Here is a 17,229-nt window from a genome sequence, read left to right on the forward strand (position 1 = left end):
TTAGACCAGTTTCAGTGTATGTAAAGACTTAAGGGTTTTATCCTTTTCTGCCTCGTATTAGAAGAAAGTAAGGGAGAGAGCAGAATGTCAACATTGAGGCCCCCGGAGGGGAGAAATCTGGGAGGTCTGAGCAGTTGGATCAGAAGGAAGAAAAACAGGAGGGGGATTAGGAGGGAAGGGAGGAGAGTGGGAGAGAGGGGTACAGAGAAGGGGAGTGCAGAGAATGAGACACCAGAGGGGAGAGCAGCAGGGAGAAGGAAGCTGAGAGGGAGAAGGGCTAGGGACCCGAGGTGGAGGGAAGCAGAGAACTGAAGAGGGGGCAGAGGGTGGGGAGGGGGAACGAGAAACCCAATATGAGAGGTAATGAGCAGGGGCTGCAGGAGAAGAGGCCTGGGAAGGAAGCAAAGGAGGGCATTCAAAGCCAGTCTCTGTGCTGAATTCTATGAGCCTCTAGAAATTTTACACACCCTCACACACACCGCACACACTTTACACAGTTCTGTTCCGTTCACTTAAAATATGGATAAGACCAAAGATTAACTGTGCCTCCCTCGCCATTCTGTCCACGATCAATTGCGCACATGAATACAGCACACAAACACTGCTCCACCTCGTTTAGAAAGAGTCTGAAATCCCTCAGCTACTTTGAGCGGACTTAAGACCATGCAGCGTATAGTTGTTGCCTGGGACCATATACACTCCACTTTCATTTCCCAACATCACGCGCGTTACTTAGGCACTACCTCGCCGACCGATTTGTTTTCTCTTCATTTCTCTCCCACAAGCCCCCGCGCCCCGAAACCTCCAAATTCTTTCCAACCACTCAGTCCTCTGAAGCAGCCAGATGACACTCCACCCCCAAAGCCCGGCCGGCTGCGGTATAGGCAGCTTGTGGGGGTGTCAGTGCCCAGCTGTGGAGCTGCTCGCAAATGTGGCAGATCCTTGGGGTCGCTGTAGAGGCACCGAGCAAGGCAGCAGGCTGGAACTGCTCTCTCTGCTCCGGGGCTAAGGTGGGGCAGCGACTCACCTCACTAATGTTTGCAACTTTTTCTGAGGCTCCCAAAGGGTAATCTGGCCCTTTGAGCTCACAGTCTCCCCTGCAGAAGACCTTGGGGCAGGTTGTCAGAGCGCTCTTCCCGAAAATGAAACAGCGAGTCAGGATACAGTCCAGAGCTCTCAATCCTCATCTACCTCTGGTTAAAATCCTGTCTTACTCTTGACACCATGACCCCCTTCCCCAGAAGGGGTGAAGGAGTAGGGGCCATCTCTTTGTCCTCTCTTTGATCAGTAGTATTAAACTTATAGTCTTATAACCTGGCCACCAGTCCCCAAATCCTCTTCACTATTTACCGGAAAAAGGTCTGGTAGTCCTGATACAACTGTGCTCACTGACAACAGTTGGTCACGAAGGAAGTAGGGATGGGGGTATGTGAGGAGTACCTCCCTCTCTGGATGCCAACCCAGACCCTCACTATATTCCTCCTTGGAATCCCTGTAATCCTCCAGACAGCCATAGGGAAAAATAAGGAAGTGAATAGTACTCTAAATAGGGCAACCCAATAACCTCAAGACTTGGTTCCTGGGATGGAGCAAATCTCCACATGCCAAGCACGCTAGACTCTGTAGGTGGCATCCTTCCCTGCCTGACACACCAGAGGTGTAGCGATAAACCAAGCTACGTGTAATAGAGGTTTCCAGCTGCCTTGCCCCAATACCTCTATTCTCAGAACTCTTCTGCCCGGGGAGATTCCTCAACCATCTCCCTAAGTTCTCTGTGTGCTAGTAAAGGTGTTCTTAACAGGGCTCTTTAAGAGCCTGGGTGCCCGTATCCCAGATTCCAGGCAGCTAGACAAGGGAGTCAAAGAATTCAGTACTGCACCTTCAGCTGCAGGTTAAGCAAAACGGGTGGGGAAGAAAGGATTCCTAGAGATGGATGAGGAGATGAAAACTGTGAAACCCTAGATCAGAAGCACCTCTGGTGACAGAGACAAATGTGCACATACCTACAGGGTAAGAGAAAAGCCATAAACATGTCTTTTTTTACAAAGTTATTTATTTCAGGGAGTGTTCCCCTGGAGACTTCCTCGGTGCTCAGAGTTTTCACCAGGTGCAGAATGCAGCGCACTCCACGCCTTGGCAGTATTGGCACCTGAGCAGCACATGAACAAGGTGGAGTCACTCAGGAATAAGAGATGCCTCGAGCTCATCAACTGCCTGGGTCAAAAGCAGATGTAGGGGGTACCGTAAGTGGCAACGTAGACACCTGAACCCGAGAAAGTTGATGTCATTATTGTTTGAAAGAACTCCCAACCAAACCCACTCCTTACTGTCCTAATATGTCAACAGGTCCAGGACTAGGGTGAAGCAAGAAAAATGCCTAAGGTGCAAAATTGAATAAGGCACTCACTCTCAGGGTCATGCAGTTGCTAACCATATACTTGCATGGCCATGAGAATGAGTGTCTCCTTAAACTTTGCACCTTAGGCATTTGTCTTGCCTTATCCTACTCCTGGCCCTGTGCCTCACTCTAAAAAGCAAACTCCATCAGGCCACATCTGGACTGGGAAAACCAGAAGAAAATCCAGTGCCTCATCTGCATCTGGTACTATGCAGTTCATACAAGCAAAGGAGCTTTAACAAAACACTGGGACCACACAACCAAGAATTAAGACAGGGCACATATTTGTAAGGATGCTATTTACCCTCTGCTTAATTTCTTCTCACAGTGGGGAACTTTTAAGCTTCTCAAGCAACTCGTTCCATCTTTGGTCAGCTCTATTAGAAACATCTTCCGTTACTGAGCAGTAATTTGCCTCTCCCCAAGGCTCCTACCTATACCTCCTGGTTCTAACATACAGAAAAGCCTACCCTATCTTCTACAGGACATTTCTTCTGATAGTTGAATATAAGTAAAACATTCATGCATCCCTACATGTACATAAAGTTACAATTTATTACACATTGACAAAGCCCCAACACTGTGTACTGAGCCGAACTCTCCATGCATCACGAACATGCATCATGCACCATCTCATTTAATCCTCACAATAATCTTGTACAAGGGACGTGCTTAATATTATTAACCCCATTTTACTAGTGAAGAAACTAAAACTCTCTAAAGGTGAGGACTGTGCCTGTTTATGTCAGCATTATAGACCCAGTGCTTAGCACAGCGCCTGACACATGGCAGGTGTTAAAGTAAACAGTAACTGATTTGAATGAGTAGGGCCCAGTGCCCAAGTCACACAGCCAGTAAGTGGTGGAGCTGGGATTCAACTTCAAAGTCCAAAGCCTGTTACCCTTTCGTTATTCCCACATTCCTAGTTCCCTCATCTGAACTTCATAAGGCATTCGAGTCCCTTCATCCTGATGGCTCTCCTCAAATGCAGGTCTATATCTATTTGAAGATTGACTGGTGTAACTGACCAGAGAATGCCACCATGCTCCTCCGACACCACCATTCATGAATTTTCAGACTGGCGTACATAGTGTTGATGTAATCGTACTCCAAGTCCTCTCACAGTAGGTTTTCCTGTTACCCACCAACTCCAATTTCCAGCCAGATGTTCCATTCAATCAGGTCTCAGTGATACTGATGAGCTCACATTTAATGTCCTGAGTTCTAATACAAATTTCACTTTATTACACATACTGTCTCTGGGCATTAGTACACAAACATTTGTGGACACAATACTGTGACTAGCCCTTTCCCTAATTGCTTTCTCATGTTAATCACCAGGTAAATTCTAAACTTTGATCTTTTTTCCCCTTTTCCTCTCATACCTGCTTTCCTCTATTGGAACTAGATTTAGTATCTATGCATTTTTCTTTATTATTTGACACAATCTGCATAATCAGGCAGCCACCTTCCAATCCTGTTAACTCTTCTTCCAAAGGCCCAACTTTCGAAAAGGAGAAATAGAAAAACAAACAAAAAAGACCTGTGTTCCTAGCTTCCCAGGTCGTTCAGTTTACTGCCACAAATTTCACAGTCTTTAAAGATATCCCTCTGATCTTCTGACGGTGTCCTAAGCATCAACAGGAATGGGTAATGATCAGTAGCTTTGGTAAGTCTCTGCAGGTTCTATGGCACATCCTAGATAAGTGCTCCTGGAAGGTGGCACACTTTCAGGTTGGCCGTATTTGAGTCACTCCCGACTTCCTCTATACCTTCCATGGGAAATCCTAACGGCCAAGATACGGCTCCCCTGAAGGTCTGTAGCACATTCTCTTGCTTCTAATAGTGCTCAGGAATCCTTCATGTAATTTGCGCTTTTAAAGATGGTCTAGTTCACTCCACTGTGATTAGAGTCACACGTCTATTATTATGCTTTATACATATTTATGTTTATATTTATTTACAGTTGTACAGTGATTCCTCACCTTCTCTTCCTTTTCTGTGAACCTTTCTCCTACTTCCTTCCATGACTCTGTCTTTGATATCTTTAGCCATGACACCTTTGGCCCACGGATCCTGGGATGCTGCTGCTTCTTTAAAAAAATCAAGCTTCATTCGCTGGGTAAAAGGCCTTACACCTATTGGACATGTTGTATACCTCACTGGGTCAGGCGTTTTTATTTCTCTTTTTGCTCATCCACGACACATTCAATGAAAATTCAACTATGAGCAGGGCATTGTTTTAGGGACAGTGGATACAAATCTATAGTTGCTAAAATAGAAAGACTGGCAATCTTGCCTTAGCTTTGAGTTCTTTCTGTTATTAGAATCTAAAACGTCTTTGTTTTCTTTTAATAATATTGCCCCAATTGTTGTGGATGCTTTCCATCTTTCCTGATAATATGGAGTCCAGAGAGGTGCTTTGTACAACTTCTGCCTACTCCCCGAACGTGGCAGCTAGATGGTTTTGATAGCCACATAGCCAGTGCTGAACTGCAGCAAGAAGTACACTTCCTTCAAGTTACTAGAGAAGGTCCCTAGGATTTTTCTCCTTTATTTTGGGTTGAGATTTTATGTGGTGCCTCATCTTTTACGGGCACTATTGGTAACCCACTTGTTCAACAACCATAATATGCCACATTTTCTGTTGCCCTGGTAATATGAGCTTTTGCTGAGTACTTTGTAGAAAAAAATTTTGTGAAATAAGCATTTAAATTACATACGTAAATACCCAAGTAACATGCAATTTTATCCGAAGTTTATAGACACATAACATGCTGCCTTTTTGAGGTAGTTAGCTCACCATCACTGGGGACATTGAATTTGAGATTGTATGACCACCTTTAAGGGGTACTGTAGTGGAGATTCCTACACTGAGTTGGAGGCTAGTCTAGATAATTTCTAAGGTTCTTCTGGCTCTAAGGTTTCATGTTCAAAAACTAACCCTCATAGGGTATACTCCGTGTTATACGACCCAGAGCTAAGTCCGAGGCCCTGAGGGCCCTCTGCATGTGTTGTGAATGTCTGGCATTTTTGTCATCCCTGTTGCACGCTCTGCATTCTTGGATAGCTTTAAGATAATGTCAGGATTGTGTGGTGGAATACACTGTGGATATCTTCATATTCCTCACTATATTTAGGACAGTCATGCACATATTAAGAACAGAATGAATGCTTGTTGCATTTGAACTTTCAGATCCAAAGCTGTCACAGAATACCTGCTTTCTGTCATCCCTGAGATTCATGGCAGCCTGGTGATAACATGTGGCCAGGTTGTATCCACTGGTCTGGGCAACTTACTTGAATGTACCTACCCCTCTAGGGTGGCATGAACCCAGAGTCATCCAGAGGAGGAAGTCATGGAGGAAACCACACCATGTGTTTCTACCCAACCTCTCTTCATATTCCTAGACCTACTTACAGGTAAATAAGTTTCCAACGTACGTTGGAGGTAGCATTCAATAAGGAAAATAAAATTAAAAGGAAATACGTTGGAAGTGAGGAGGAGTAGCCCAATTACTTTACATTGGAGATAACTGGAGATTTTATGAAATTGTTTTATTGTTTGTTTTTTGTTTTGCGGTAAGCGGGCCTCTCACTGTTGTGGCCTCTCCCGTTGCGGAGCACAGGCTCCGGACGCACAGGCCCAGAGGCCATGGCTCACGGGCCTAGCCGCTCCGCGGCATGTGGGATCTTCCCGGACCAGGGCACGAACCTGCGTCCCCTGCATCGGCAGGTGGACTCTCAACAACCGCGCCACCAGGGAAGCTCTATGAAATTGTTTTTATAAAAGTCTCAAATAATTTTAGTGTTCATGAAGGGAATCACTTCTTCCCCTTCACTACCTATTCCCTTAGGCAAAGAGACCTGGACAATTTTGAATTCACAGTGTCCTAGGGAAAACCCTGCCTCAAATTTATTATTGATTTTTTAAATTTAGTTGCTAGGATGTTGAGTTCTTCCTAGGTATGATCCGAGGTTACACCATTTGCCAGAAAACGTAACGATAACAGCAGTTCTTTCAGATGGTATATGGCTTGGTGGGCATGTAGATAGAAAGAGAATGGAACAGATGGCACTGGAAAGAATGGCTCAGTAAGTAGATGATGGAAATTGGTGTTGGCATCTTAGAAAGGTCATCCTTTCCCTGCCTGAATTCTGGATCTATTGTGAAATAAGACAAAACAGTGAGCCTTTATCACTGATAAGGGATGGGTTGGAAGATGTAGCTCATAACATTAGTCAAGAGTTTCCTGATACCGAATTCCAGAGTTAACAGAGATAACAACCCAGGCACAGGCAGTGCTCTATGAGATCAGGCCTCTCCCCACGGGGTATGTTGAGAGTCCTTTCCTTATAAGAGCAAAAGAAGAACAAAAGAGGGTATAGCTCATTCCCAAGAAGAAGGGAGGGGACTATTCAAATCCAGTTTTTGTTCCCAAACTCACTAGCCATGTCATTCCACCTCTCATGGGGAGGCACAGTAAAGGGTGGAGAGAGGTCAAGTGCATTACAGTGGTGGCCAACCCTCCACATGATAGGACACATCACCCTGGAGAAGAAGCATTTCGTAACCCCCTTCACTACAAAGCAGGTTTTTAGAGTGAAAATTAGTGGTTAGAAAAGTGGCCCAAAAATATTAGCCATTTTTATTTTCTACATGAGATATACTCTTAGCAAGATCCACAGCACGCTATTACTTCAACTTACAATTATTGGGTTGGCCAAAAAGTGACTTCGGTTTTCAAGTAGAACATAAAAGACACATTTTTCGTTTTCACCAAGAACTTTATTGAACAACACATTTACCGTTTTGTTCCACTACTTTCTGTCATTTTTCAGGCAACTTCATAATTCCATCTTCCCAAAACGTTTTATCTTTTTGAGAAAAGGACTGTTCCAGGTGCCTTTCATAGTCTTCCAGGGAATTGAAATTTTTTCCATTAAGAGAATTTTGTAAAGACAGAAATCAATGGAAATCCGAAGGTGCAATGTCTGGTGAAAATGGGGGATGAATCAGAACTTCCCAGCCAAGCCATAACAGTTTTTGCCTGTCATCAAAGAGACATGCGGTCTTGCATTATCCTGATGGAGGATTTTGCATTTTCTGTTGCCTAATTCTGGATGCTTTTCGTCGAGTGCTGCTTTCAGTTGGTCTAATTGGGGGCAGTACTTGCTGGAATCAATCACTTGGCTTTCCGGAAGGAGCTCATAATAGAGGACTCCCTTCCAATCCCACCATATACCCAATATCACCTTCTTTGGATGAAGACCGGCCTTTGGTGTGGTGGTTCCTTTCACTTGCTCCACAATCACTTCCGTTCCACATTATTCTACAGTATCCACTTTTCATCGCCCATCACAGTTTGTTTTAAAAACAGAACATTTTCGTTACGTTTAAGTAGAGAAATGCACAGAAATATGGTCAAGAAGGTTTTTTTCGCTTAACTTATGTGGAATCCAAACATCAAAGCGATTAACATAACCAGGCTGGTGCGAATGATTTTCAACATTTGATTTGGATATTTTGAGTATGTCGACTATGCCCTGCATGGTATAACGTTGATTGTTCTCAATTAATGTCTCGGTTTGATCGCTATCAACTTCAGCTGGTCTACCTGACCGTGGAGCATCATCCAGCGAGAAATCTCCAGTACAATACTTCACAAACCACTTTTGACACGTTCGATCAGTCACAGCACCTTTTCCATACACTGCACAAATCTTTTTCTTGTGTTTCACTTGCATTTTTACCTGTCTTGAAATAATAAATCATAATATGCCAAATTTGTTACTTTTTTCTTCCGTCTTCAATATTAAAATGGCTACATAAAAATTCACCAATTTTGTTAAGTTTTTTTAAAAAATGCCCGCTGATATGACAGCTATCACAATACAATCTAACAAAAATGTTTTGAGTGAAGTTAAAGACAACTAAGAGCTACTAGAGCATCTTACGGAAAACGTTGAAAGAAATTTTTGGCCAGCCCATTACTCATCTGAATCCAATTAGCTCAGTAATTCAGAGCTATATGCTACAGTGATGAAAAAAGAAAGTCCTGGTCACATTTAAATATTCTCTATGTTATAAAAACCACATCAGCCCAGGGTAATTTTGGCATACACATGATGACTTATTTTGACCATCTTAATAATCCAAGGCCCAGAGTGGAAATAACATGTCGATATGCATAGAAAGTGGCTGCCAGTGATAATGGGTTCCAAATATCTAAGAAACTTGTATAATTAATAGCTGAATTCCTCTAAGACTGATCTTTTACTGACAAGCACATGGGTAGGACAAGTTGTCCGCTGGATTTTATAACAGTCATCTATCCTAGAGGTTGAAAGGAAATTAATATTGTTCATTATTCTAGAGAGCAGCGACACCAGGAAGACAAAACTTAATAACCTTGTCTATCAATCATTATCTATAGATGGACAAATTCAGTATTGGGTTTAGGATTATGGAAGAGGAAGTTTAAAAGCATTGCAAACAACACACCAAAGATTTAATAATATTGCATGAATTATGAGCCCATCTCCATCAGGATTTTTAGGATGAGTTCTGGCTGGAAGCTATTACTTTGAACATGGTTATTTTCCAATTTTAAATGAAAAACATATTTCCTTAATCATCACACACAATTATCATTTACATTATTTCTCTGCACGTTTAAAAAACTGCATGCAATGTAAACATAATTTGGCTACAGACAAAACTGATATTGATATCAGGTAGAGATTAGTTTACAGTAGAAAACACATATTACGTGCTGTGCCCTGCTTTTGATCCTCTCCACAATGACTAAGCCTCTTGCCTTTTAGATTAGGTCAAACATCCAAATGGAACAAATGAAAAATATGACTAGGAGTTTTCTTTGAATTACTACAGAAGCTACAATAAAGACAAACCATTGGTGAGAAAAGTAATGAACAACATTGCTATTAGTTGAAATGGAGTTATACTCTCTCCATTTCTCTAACACCCATGAAGAAAACCAACAGCATAAAAACAAATACTGTGGCCAAAAAATGTTAGTTTAATGTTGGTAATTAACAGCTAATTTGAACATTTTAAAAGGTTAATTACCTTCTAGAGTTTCTAGAACAATCAAATCAAAACTGAATGTAAAGGGCATTTACATGAAAGCAGCTGTTTCTGTCTTTCCATGCAGTTAGATATGTAGTTTTCTGGGTGCTGTGATTTGCTGAATCCAATAAATATATTTCCTCTGCTGATGACTGAAATTCCACTCGTTGGCTTTAAGAACTCCCTCTTTGGCTTTTTACTTCCCATTAGTCTATAAAGGCAACCAATATTTATTGTACACCGACTGTTCCAGACAGTGTACAGGTTGCTGAGGTTACAAAGATAAATAAGAGCCATTCTCCACCCTCAGGTACTAAAAATACTCCTCAGAGGAGTATCATTAAATCCCTAACACCTAAGTGAGAATTAGTTTTATCGATCCCTTCCTGCAAGAGATACTGAGGGATAAAAAGGGAAAAGGAGGATTTCAAAGGGAGTTTGGAATGCACTTCTACTAGCATTAATGCATTCCTTTCTTCTGAGTCATTAATCCCTCGCAATTTCATCAGGAATAAATTCTAAACACATGAAATAAAACAGTAATTATGTAAAATCTCTACTTGCTCCAATAATATAAAATACTATTTCTTTCAACTACAGGATGGAAACAGGTTCTATGAGTACACTTTACTTTTTAGTAAAAATGGAGTTGGGGTACAGTGAAGAAAGCCCTGTTTTAGAGGCAGAAAGACCTAGGTTTCAATCCTAAAGCTGTCATTTACTACTGGTGTGATCGGAACTTAATGGCCCTGAACATCTGTTTCTTCATCTATAAAATGGGAATAATAATAAACAATGTATGCAAAGCATTAAGCACAGTGCCTGGCTCATAGTAGGTAATTCATAAATATTGTGTCCTTTCCGTCACACTAATTGTACAGAACTGCTGTTCTCTCCGTGTAGTCTGGGGAAATTTGCGGGTCTTCAATACCTTTTCAGGGGGTTTGTGAGAGCAAAGCTATTTTCATAATAACACTAAAATATTACTTGCCTTTTTCACTCTCACCCTCTTAGAAGTTTACAGTGGAGTGGGGTGCCACAACAGATTGAATGGAGAAGCAGCTAGGAGAATCCAGCTGTCTTCTATTAAGCCAGATATTAAAGAGATTTGCAAAAATGCAAAATAATGTCACTCTTCTCATTTTTCACTATTATATTTTTTAATGTAGTGTTTTTTACAGCTATATGTTATATTGTTATATTAACATATAGTGGGTTTATTATTGTTCGTTTTAAATGAATTAAGAAATAAATATTTTAACCTTTCTCAGTTTTAATTTATAATATGGTAAATATTGATGGATATAATTCACAAAAACAGAGCTCTTTGTGCACTCATGTTTTAGAACTACTGGGGCTAGATCATTGAAATTCATAGCATGCCCCCAAATCTAATTTTAGACCTTGGTTTTCCTATATTTAGCTCTATACTTTCCATAATTAATATATACCAACAGATTTAAGGTTTACTCCATTCTTATTTTGGCCTCCATCACTCTTTGGTAGAAGTGTGAATATGTCAGGAACCAATGAAGATGTGTGCAAGAAGAGAAAGAAAGGGCCTGGAAATTTCACCAAATGATTAATCATCTCTGACTAATTATTAGCTGTAATGATTAATTTAATAGCTTACAGTGTGTTTTATTAAAGGGACATTTTTTTAAACATCTTTACTAAAGTATAATTGCTTTACAGTGGTGTGTTAGTTTCTGCTTTATAACAAAGTGAATCAGCTATACATATACATATACCCCCATATCCCCTCCCTCTTGCATCTGCCTCCCACCCTCCCTATCCCAGCCCTCTAGGTGGACACAAAGCACCAAGCTGATCTCCCTGTGCTATGCGGCTGCTTCTTAAAGGGAGACTTCTTGAGATACAGTGAAATTCACCCTTTTGGTGTACTATTCTATGGATTTTAACAACTGTATACAGCCATGTAATCACAACCACAATCAAAAAGTTCCCTTTGTAGTTAACCCTGCCCCCTTCCCCAGCAATCACTGGTCTGATTTATGTTCTTTTTTCCTTTTCCACAATGTTATATAAATGGAATCATATAGCATGTAGCCTTTTGAGTCTAGTTTCCTTCACATAGCAACGCAAATGTGAGATTTATCCATGTCGTTGCATGTATCAACAGTTTGTTCCTATTATTAATGAATTGTATTCTATTGTATGGATGGAAGATTCAGTTTGTTTCTCCATTCTCTAGCTGATGGATATTTGGGCTATTTCCAGTTTGGGCGATTATGAATACAGCAGCTATAAACAGTTGCATACAGGTTTTTGTATGGGCATATGTTTCTCTTTCCGTTAGGTAAATACCTATTAAGAAACACCCAAACCGTTTTCTAAAATGGCTGTAAAAATGACTTTTCCATCAAGCATGTCATTGATAAAAATTCTAAGATTTCAGTAATAAAGGAACTTATCTCCTATTGGAGAGCTATGTTTGTAAACAGCAAAGAACAGACTTTGGGGAATATAAATGCATTCCGCTTCTCATGTTAAAATTAATTCTGAGAAATTAAGTTAAAATTCCCATATATTGCTCTGTTTGTCAGCTTTTGTTCAATACAGATACTTTGTTTACATTTGATTATCCATTAGAAAATATAAGCTTATGCATTTTGAATAGTGCTGTTATAACAAAATTCATAAAACATTTGATCTCTTTTTTTTTGTCTGGCATCCACCATAAAATATAAAACAAAACCTGGGAGAGAACATTCCCTCTCACCTCTGAAAGGGTTGGGGGGAGGGTGAACACAGGGGAGTTATTTCTTATTCAAAATTGTGAGCCTAACAATGTGGCCTTATCCATGATTTTCAGTAAAACATTAATGAGTCAGTTAGAATCAATGCTTAGAGAGTGGAGCTGTAGTTTCCTTTGCTCTTAAAACCACACAGAGCCAAAGGAGATTATTTCCAGGATAGGAGATTATTTCCAGGATAGGAGACCTGAGGAAAGCCAAAATTTTTAGAATTCAGTATTTTTATCAGTAGCTAAAATCTGTGCCTTCTTCCATGCTATTGGAGAGATACTCAAAAGTTCATAAGCTGCCTTGAGCTGTAGGTACCGTTTCATACGCTTCTGGACCTCTGGTTTCTGTGTTAAAATATTAGGTTGCAAGAGGTACTATGGGACATAGAGCACTCAGTCCTTTGGCTCTTTTGGTAAATGATGTTTACAAATGTGGCTTCAGAATCACTTAATCCATAAGAGAAATTGTCTTTTGAATAGCCATGCTAAGGTTCTAATCACTTGGTTTTAAGATAACAATCAGTGTTCAAGTGAGTGCATTTAGGTATATTAAATGAAATCTGAGCTCTGATAATATGTGTATACAGGAAATTCCTTCCTTAAAACAGTTTTAAAACTGTTGATTATAAATCTATACTCTTTAGTTGCCCTGGCAGACGTAAACCTATCTTTTCAAAATTTGAAAAGCTCTGACATTAGTCATTCCTAAGGTACTGCTAAGCTTTTAAAGCTTTGAGCCAAGCTTTGAGCCAAGATTCAGATGGCTATTCTCACTCATTTTGTATGGTGTATCAGTTAAGTTGCCAGAGGAAATGAGGCAGGGAGGTTTGATGACCAGTAGGGCTAAAGCCAAATTGCAGAGTATGCGCAGTTGGTTTTGACCCTTCTCACCTTCTTTTCTGATTGCCATTCTCACTTGCAGTTAGCAGCTCCTCACCACTATCTAGGGCCATTGTATTATCCCGTGGCCTCGGTAAGTTCAAAGTAACCCAAGATGCCCTCCTCAAAATTGATTTATACTGACAGACAAAGACAAATACTGTATGCTATCACTTATATGTAGAATCTAAAAAAATAAAACTAACTGGTGAATATAACAAAAAGAAACAGACTCACAAATTTATAGAAACCAGTGATAACCAGTGGGAGAGGGAAGAGGGGAGGGACAAGATAGGGGTAGGGGATTAAGAGGTACAAACTACTATGTATAAAATAAATAAACTACAAGGATATATAGCACAACACAGGGAATATAGCCAACATTTTACAATAATTATAAATGGAATATAACCTTTAAAAATTGTGAATCTCTATGTTCTACACCTAAAACATATAACATTGTACATCAATTATATACCTCAATAAAAAAGTGATTTATACTAAAAATAATCTTCTTTCTGACTCTTCCCTCTCCCTACGATCTTGTTCCCTCAGCTGACTAGCAAAAAGGAAATAATTCTGGTTACTGAATAAAGTAATTCATATTAATTAGAGTATGAACAATTGATAGACTCAAACTTCCTGTGCTAGCTATATTCCATTGTCCCCCCCGCCCTTCAGATCCATTTCTACCCTTTTTAATCCTGATCTGTGGCCTGGGAAACTGGACTTTACAGGCTGCATCAACAGGTCATCCTGTCCTTTGGCTTCACATTAGGTGTGGCCGATGGGAAATACTGGCAGATGACTTAAGGGCATCATAGTGAGATCAGGATACTTATTTCCTTAGTTCCTTCTCTGCTGCATCACCATGGGCTGTCTAAGTCAATCGAATAGGAGTCATACCTTCTGTCAGGCTGTCTTCTTACAGCTTTTAATGGATTCTGGCAACTGTGAAGTCCTCTTGCTCCCTTGGGCCTATAGGATCCCCGATGTTTCTAGTCCTAGGATCTTGCACCATCCTTTGTTGCATTCCCCTAACCCTGACCACACATTTGCTAATAGCGCCTTTAATAAGCTTTCCTCAATTATACCACTTAAGCATGTCATCTCTTTCCTACCACGACACTGACTGGATTCCCAGGTAATTTACCCTCTTTTTCTCCTGCCCTGCCCTTCTTCTCACAAACAGAAATTAGATATCCCAATTCTGAAAGGTTATGAAACCTATAAGATATGGAAAGAAGCATCTGCTTCTGGACATAGTGATATGTACACTCTTCTGATGATTCAAGGATCATCTCTTACTATCTATAGAGATAATGAAGAAAGAAGCTTATAATGATAGTTCATATATTTTGAGTATTTTCTATGCCCCAAGCAATTTCTATGAACTGCATCAGTTAATCCTCATAATGACCCAAAATTTGTTATCCCCATTTTAGTTTTCAGAAATTTAATTATGATATATCTTGACATGGGTTTTCTTAGGTTTATCCTAGTCGGGGTTTATTCAGCTTCTTGAACCTATAAGTCTGTGTCTTTTGCCAAATTTGGGAAGGTTTTGGCCTTATGTTTTCAAATACCCTTTCAGTCCCATTCTCTCCTCTCCTTCTGGGACTCCAATGGTACAAATGTTGGATCTTTTGTTATTTGCTGCAGTCCCAGACAGAGGCTGTGTTCCTTTTTGTTTTTTCAGACTATTTTCTCTCTCTGTTGTTCTGATCAGGTAATTTCTATTAATCTATCTTCAAGTTAGCTGATTCTATCCTCTGTCATCTTCACTCTACTAACAAGTTCATCCAGTGAGTTTATTCCCCCTGAGGGAGAGGAGAGTCTCAGGCCCAGGAGATCAAAGGGGTACCGACCTGGTCACTTTTTGTAGTATGGCCCCTCTTGCTGGTGCCATCCACCTCTCCAGCTGCCTCTGGGAAGGAGAAGGAAGTCTCTGACCTGCAGGGACATAAAGGCTTCCCAAGCCAGGTCATTTCATAAGGTGGGGTCCTTCTTCCTGGCGCTTGTCACCCCAGTATTTCTCAGTGGAGGAGCAGAATCTTGGGCCCAATCTCAAGAAGAAGAGCACTTCACCAGACTGCTTATTGTCAGCAAGACTTCCAGTCAGTCAATCCTCACTACCTTCTGGGCTTGCTTGGTCTTATCTGTGGAACTTGTGCAATTGGAGGAAGAACGAGCCTACCTAGGCTGTCTTCTGTTTCTAGGGTGGGGGGGGTCAGGAAATTCTGGGCCTGGGTCACCTTCTTCTGCTGGGTGGTTCTACACACTGCCACTATGTTGTTCCTCTATTCCTTAAGTCCCAAACCAATTCACCTTCCTCTTACCACTACTCAGACTTACCTTGCATTATTTCCTGGATTTAAAGTTGTATTTAATAGAGAGAAGCAGGAAGAGACAAGTCTATGCTATGTTATCCATACCCTGATCCTCATTCTTATTTTATAGAGGAGCAGACTGTATCAGAAATGTTAGATATTTGTCAAAGGTTGTAAGTTAGTGAATGGCTGAGGTGGGACTCAAATCGAGGCAGCGGTTTTCCCAAGTTCATTTTCTCACCTTTGGATTTGGGGAAATTCATCAAATAACCAAGGCATTGAGACTAAAATATCTCTTTGATTGTACATGGAGCTAGTGAGCCCTGTATATAACTGCTTATCCACAGTATGATCTAGGAGGTGGTTTCAGTTCCTTCCAATGGTATGGCTCATAAAGAGAAGAATTTGAAGGCATGGAGTTGAGAAATATTGACTTTGATTTAATCGAACCTTTTCTTCTCTTCCAAAGTGCACTCTGTTTGAAAAAGAATAAAGACTGGACCATTTTAAAACTAAGACCCCAGTAGCTGAATAATTAATTCTGAATGAACAAGCACACTTGCCGCCTAAAAATTTGGGAAAAGAACACTTTATTAGTTTTCCTTACTTTCTGAACCAGGAGGGCATTTTACTTGAGGGCTGCTGGGTATTGATGAAGGCCACTTCTTATTTCTAGGAATATTTACTGGTATTCACTAAAAGCCATCATGAAGGATTATCAGATATTCTACAGAATAGTCTGGCTATCTATTCTTATGCCTTTTCACAATTCCTTACATAAGGTACATACCAAGGAAGTAATTCACTTGATCTCAGCCCTATTCACAAAAGTGCAATTCACTTTATATAAGCATAAATGGCCAACAATTCTATAACTCATGTGATCGAGCTCACACCCACTTTCATCCATGTGCTTATGGGGAGGTTCCCCCTTATTAACTGGTTTTAAGGCTATCAACTCTTCCATCTCCTGCTCATAGTGCTAGTGTTTACTAAAGAAGGGATCAAGGACAAAAATAGGTCACTGGACTCAATATAGGTTCCAAACTTCAAAGCATCAGGCAATTTCAAGACTAGGCACACAACTTCACAAATAAAGAGGTTCCATGGTTTCCAGAATATTAGTCATTATCACATAATTTAAACCTGATGATAATATTCCTGTGCTGGAAACTACAAAAAAAATTATCCTTATGATCCTTCTACTCTTCTGCTCCCTCTATATGAAGTGGCCTCCCCGATCAAATATAAAATCTACGCTTGATTTATAATTTCTTCTTTGTTTCCTCTTTGATATTGCTAAAATATGGGGCCACGAAATTTTATTTTGGCTCTGTATGATGATGTACAGCATTTTCCAAGTGCACCTACCTATCCACGTTATCTTTATCTTCTCCCTCCCTCTACCCTAGTTAACAAAAAGACCTTCATCAGGCAACAAAATGAAACTTCTTTAAGCCCCCATGCATATCAACTCATGCAAATAGATCCCCTCAAAGGTATCTTGTTCTACAAACCCTGGTTTTGTAGCACTCATTGGTTCTACAGACTGTCATCCAGATTAGGTACAAATAGAACACCCAGCTGCATTTAAAATAATGAGAAAACTGGAAACAACCTAAATTGTCCAACCATAAGGGAAAGTTTAAATAGATATGCTATATTATATAGTTGAACAATATGCAGTCTTTGAAAAGAAAATTGTACTAAAAGGAACCAGGGAGAAATAGCTGATTTCAGAGATGGAGCAGGGTAGGCACAA

Source organism: Delphinapterus leucas, chromosome X (assembly GCF_059928025.1).
Source record: "Delphinapterus leucas isolate spDelLeu-1000000601 "Yukka" chromosome X, BTC_Dleu_Yukka2, whole genome shotgun sequence".
Taxonomy (NCBI): domain Eukaryota; kingdom Metazoa; phylum Chordata; class Mammalia; order Artiodactyla; family Monodontidae; genus Delphinapterus; species Delphinapterus leucas.